Here is a 6,000-nt window from a genome sequence, read left to right on the forward strand (position 1 = left end):
AGAAAGAGTTATGGGTCAGAGCAACCATTAAGGAAATAGATAACCTGAATTTGGGGGTCCTTGGGAGACTCACTGTTGACAGACAGTATTTATCTTAAAAAAGAGATAGATCGAGATGATGAGCATCTAATAAAGAAATTGTGAGTACATACCATGTTTGTCTTTTTGTGACTGGGTTACCTCACTCAGGATGGTTTCTTCTACTTCCATCCATTTGCCTGCAACTTTCAAGATTCCATTGTTTTTTCCTCTGAGTAGTACTCCATTGTGTAAATATACCACATTTTCTCTATCCATCCTTCAGTTGAGGGGCGTCTAGGTTGCTTCTGGCTATTACAAACAATGCTGCTATGAACATGGTTGAACATATGACCTTGTTGTATGAATGTGCATTCTTTGGGTATATGCCTAAGAGAGGAATTGCAGGATCTTGAGGTAGACTGATTCCCATTTTCCTGAGGAACTGCCATACTGATTTCCAAAGTGGTCTTACAAGGTGGCACTCCCACAAACAATGGAAGAGTGTTCCTTTTTCTCCACATCCTCTCCAGCATAGACTGTCATTGGTGTTTTTTATTTTAGCCATTCTGTCCAGTGTAAGATGGTATCTCAGAGTTGTTTTGAGTTGTATTTCCCTGGTGGCTAAGGATGTTGAGCACTTTCTTAAGTATCTCTCAGACATTTTAGATTCCTCTGTTGAAAATTCTCTATTTAATTCTGCACCCCACTTTTTAATATCATTGTTTGGTACATGGTACATGGTATGTACTCACTCATATATGGATTTTAGACATAGAGCAAAGGATTACCAGCCTCTCATCCACATCACCAGAGGAACTAGGAAACAAGGAGGACTCTAAGAGAGACATACATGGTCCCCCAGAGAAGGGGAAAGGGACAGGATCTCCTGAGCTAATCCGGAGCATGGGGGTAGGGGAAAGGGAGCTGGGAGAAAGACAGGGGGAGAAGAGGAGGGGAGAGGAGGAAATGGAGGAGCAGGAAGGTCGAGTCCGGGGAAGAATAGAGGAGAGCAGGATGAGAGATACCATAATAGAGGGAGCCATTATAGGTTCAAAGAGAGATCTGGCACTAGGGAAATTTCCAGAGAGCTACAGGATGACACCAGCTGGCAATCTAAGTTATAGTGTAGAGGCTATCCTAAATGCCCTTTCCTTAGAATGAGACTGATGACTACCTTATTTGCCATCCTAGAGCCTTCACCCAGTGGCTGATGGAAGTTGTGATAAGTTGTGAAAATGAAGACAGAGCCATACATAAGCCGGTGATTGGAAAGATTAAGTTTTATGAACCAATAGGCCAATAAATTTGAATAAGAAAATGGAATGGGCAAAATATCAGGAAAGATAACATTGAATGCATAACGACTCTTACTAAAACAAAAATATTAGGCCCAATATTCTGTTTTTTTTATTTTAAATATTTTTAATTTTAGAAGCACTCTTATTTACATATCAATCCCCCATTCCCTCACCCTCCTGTGCTCCCCACTGCCCCCCAACTCACCCCCACCCACTCATTTGGGGGAGGGCCCAGGCCCTCCTTCCCATATCTGGCTGGAATAGCATCCCTCTATAGGGAATGGGTTCCCAAAGTCCATTTGTACTCTAGGGATAAAAACTGGCTCCACTGTTAAGAGTCCCATAGACTGTGTTGGCCTCTTAGCTGACACCACATTCAGAGGGCTTGGTTCTATACAATGATGGTTCCCCAGCTTTACACCTAGGGTCTCTGTGCTCTCACTAGGTCAAGTCAACTGTTTCTGTGGGTTTCTGCAGCACCGTCTTGGCTCCTTTGTTCATCCCTCCTCCCTCTCGGCAACTGGATTCCAGGAGTATGGCTCAGTATTTAGCTGTGGCTGCCTGTTTCTGCTTCCATCAGCTACTGGATGAAGGCTCTAGAAATGTCAAACAAGGTAGTCATCAATCTCATTATAGGGGAAGGGCATCAAAGGCAGCCTCTCCACCACTGCCTAGATTCTTAGTTGGGGTCATCCCTGTGGATCCTCTAGCATTTTCCCTGTACCAGATCTCTCTCCAAACATATACTGGCTCCCTCTATCAAGGCATCTCCTTTCTTTCCCTCCCCGATTCCTCCCTGTCTCAGTCCTCCTGTTCCCCTTCCCACCTCACTCTTCCCCCACCATGTTCCCAAATTGCTCAGGGGTTCTTGTCCCCCTCCCCTTCTTTGGAGACCATGCATTCTTCTCTTGGGGTCCTCCTTGTTTCCTAGTTTCTCTGGTGGTGTAGATTGTAGGCTGGTTATCCTTTGCTCTATGTCTAATATTCATATATGAGTGAGTACATACCCTGCGTGTCTTTCTGTGATTGGGTTACTGTCCCGACCTGCATGACGTCAACCTGGGGCAAGAGAGTCAGGGATAAGGAATGGGGAGAAGAGACGCAGAAAGAACGACCACAAGACAGGATTCTGATCAAGTGGCAAACTTTTACCTTTCTCAGGCTAACTTATATAGTCAGGATATGGGGAGGGGCAGAATGGGTTGTTTGTGCACCAGGTGTTTGTATAGGCAGGATATTAGGAACCCACAAAGAAGATGTTTGGCATGGTAAAGAGTTCATGAGTAAGAGGTCCAGGAAGGGTTGCCTAGGTGACTGAGCCTGTGGGTGGAGGACTAGGTCAAGTTGTTTCTTTTCTTGAGCTGTGGTTCTAAGGAGCTGCTATGTAAAGGTTAACTATGTGGCCTGCCAAGCATGGCCTAGGATCTCATGCCCAGCCCTGAGATCTCACTCAGAATGTTTTCTTCCAGTTCCATCAATTGGCCTCCAATTTCAAGAGCTCAGTGGTTAAAGGCTAGGCTCACAACCAAAAATATAGGCCCAATTTTCTTACAGATCAATGCTACAAAAACATTTTAAGTAATACTTATACCCAATATTGCATAAATTTGTCCAATGAATAGACTGAGTTCAGGAATCCAGTTGATATGACCTAGGTACCGCAATCAGACAAGAATGGCACAAAAGGAAGATTTTGGGTTCATTTCACTCATAAAATACTTTAAGTTTTCTGAACAAAATAGTGTCCTGAACTCAATAATGGTGCTATCAAAGATAATAACTTTTAATCATCCTTGAACTGAAAAGTTATTATAAATAAGACAATCTACTAAATGAAATTAATAACCACTAAAAGATTAAAAGAGAAAACCCATATGTGAATTTAGGCAGATATAGAATTCAGTAGCTATTAATGAATTTTAAATATTTGGGAAAAGTACGATTATGTATTTATTCATAAATATTATCTGCCAGAGCATGCTGGGAAAACTATAAAATACTGAATGAGGAAATCATACTGCCTTTCTTTAGTTCTGTTCCAAACATCATCATATATTCTATTTGATACAAAATGGCAAGGTTGCACTAGTGATGGATACACATATATTCGTTTTATTATTTTGGCTTCTTATAACAGTATCTGTAGTGAATATATTGCTTTGAATGCTCAGAATACTTCATCAATAATAAATGCAAATGCCTAACATGAAAATAACAAAAAAGGAGGTCTTGTCCCTCACAGTCCTCACACTCTTGCAGTGTACATCAGTGAATGATTTTGACACCTAAAGCAGTGTATACCAAGTTCCATAAATGCTGGGCTAGTGAGTGAGTGAGCAGCTGATGGTCCTGGTACTTAACCTCCCATTAAGGGTTTTTAAAAGTTTCCCATTGGAGGTAACTTTTCAGGTGAAGTTTATAAGGCTAAGCTTGACTCCCTTTGTGCTGCTCTATCAAAAGACTAGAGTGTGAGTGTTTTTACTTTCCATCTGAAATGTTCCCCCACAGTCTCATTCATGCTTTGAACACTTGAATTAGTGGCAATAAATTGGGAGACTGTGGAAACATTAAGACAATATTTGGGAATAAATACAGAGACTCACAAGTGGACAGGTGTGTGACTGACCTTGGAACACTCCATCTTAAAAGGGCTGTCTTCACCCAATCTCTCCCCTTAGGGCATGGGTAGCTATGGTGAGGAGGAAGGAGAAAGAAAGAGCCAATGGAGTTGGAGGACACCAAGGAAACTGTCTCCCAGACACAGCAGGACTGGCACACTTGTGAACACGCAGAGACCATGGCAGCATGCACAGGGCCAACACCGGTAAAAACCAGTGCTGACAGAAGAAGTAGACACAAGTCCCAATTACTAACCCAGAAGCTACCTGCAATTGGTAAATGCTTGCAAAAGAAAACCTACATTTTCTACAACGGAGTATCACTGAGTATACAATCCAGTCTTAAGGGCATGACCCACGTCCAGAAGCAGATGGCCAACAGAAATTTAGTTCAATGGTGTTTGTGGAGGGTTTTTGTCTCACAGTGCTTTGTCTAGGAATTTTTAAACAGTACAGTTCTTTTCCTCGAATGCTTTGGTTTTCTATTTTGTTACAATGGGTTTTCTCTGTGTGTAAATGTGTATCTCAGTGTCTGCATATATTTCTGGTGCTTTTTTTGGCTCTTTTTCTCCCTATATGTTTTGTCCTATTCTGGTTTGTGTTTTTTTTTTATTTTACCTTATTTCATTTTATTATTATCATTGGACCCCTGTTTGTATTCTAATGAGAAAAAGAAAGAAAGGGTGTGGATATGAGTGGGTGGGAAAGTCAGAAGGATCTGGGAAGAGTTGGGGGACAAGAAACCATGATCAGAATACGCTGTATGAAAAGTCCATTTTCAATTAAAAAATAAATCTAAAGAAAAATGCCTGGAGAGATAGTTTAGCCCTTGTAGGCTAGGCTCACAATCAATAAAAACAAAACAAACAAAAGGATGTAGGCTCAGTTGATGGAAATAGGACTTTGAAGGTTATCTCCAGGTTCCAGTGCTGTTGTTTGGATCCTGTTCTTCCGTGGCTTAAAGGTCAGCCCCTATCATGATGATCTAGAAACCACAAGTCAAAATAAACTTTTCCTTCATTAAACTGTTTCTGCCTGGTACTTTGGTCAGAGTAACGCAGAAGTAAATAATACAGAGAAGAACTAGTTCCAGAAGCACCATGGGGTCATTGATGTAATTAAGCGCAGCCTTGAGTTATGTGTGCCTTTGATGCTGACCGAATGTGGAACACCTTGGAGAGGTAGGCTAGGGAATCTCTGGAATACTGGGATCAAAAAGAATCAGTGGGCTCTTCTATGTGAGTCTGGAAACTGGAGTGTCAATAGAAAAACCCACAGCAGAAGAGAACTCATGCAGTTCTCCATAGAAACAAGGGGTCTATATGGTAGTGAACTAGACATGGCCTCTTTAACCTGTTGTCTTTTGCAGTCTCTTTTCACTTAAGACAATGTATGTATGTATGTATGTATGTATGTATGTATGTATAAACAGATATACACATAATTTCCTGTTAAATACCAAATTTTAAAAGCTAATTATATATAAACTTTATCATTATTAAAGTATGGATATGTTTGCTTATTGTCATATAAAGCATTGAAATTGGCAAAAATACCTAATGTATGTGGAGCATATTCAATGTTTTCATAGGTTGATCAATATATGGATTTTATAATGATTTATAAATGAGGCTACTGCTTTGAACAAATACATAATACAAAATGGAAGAAATATGTTTAGGCCCATTTTAGAAATTGTTGGAAATTCTGTCCTATTCCCAAGCCAAAAGTTGTTTCATATGTTTTTAGAAACTCAAACCAGCAACTCAAACAATTCTAAACTTTCTAGCACAATACAGTTCAAAGATTTACAAACATGGGTATATACTGAGAGATGGTGGTTAGAAAATATTTAAAATATGCACTTAATTATTAAAACATTATTCTTTAAGAAAATAAAACTTTGCAAACATTGTGAAGATGCTGCAACTCCTACACGCAACAATCTCAAATCTGAACAAATGTATTTCACAAAACCTTTGTAGGACTCATATGGATCAAAGACACCCACACGTCAAAGTGTTTATGTGCATGTCAAAGCCAAGGCTAATAACAGTCACACG

This window comes from Cricetulus griseus, chromosome 3 (genome assembly GCF_003668045.3).
Source record: "Cricetulus griseus strain 17A/GY chromosome 3, alternate assembly CriGri-PICRH-1.0, whole genome shotgun sequence".
Classification (NCBI taxonomy): Eukaryota; Metazoa; Chordata; class Mammalia; order Rodentia; family Cricetidae; genus Cricetulus; species Cricetulus griseus.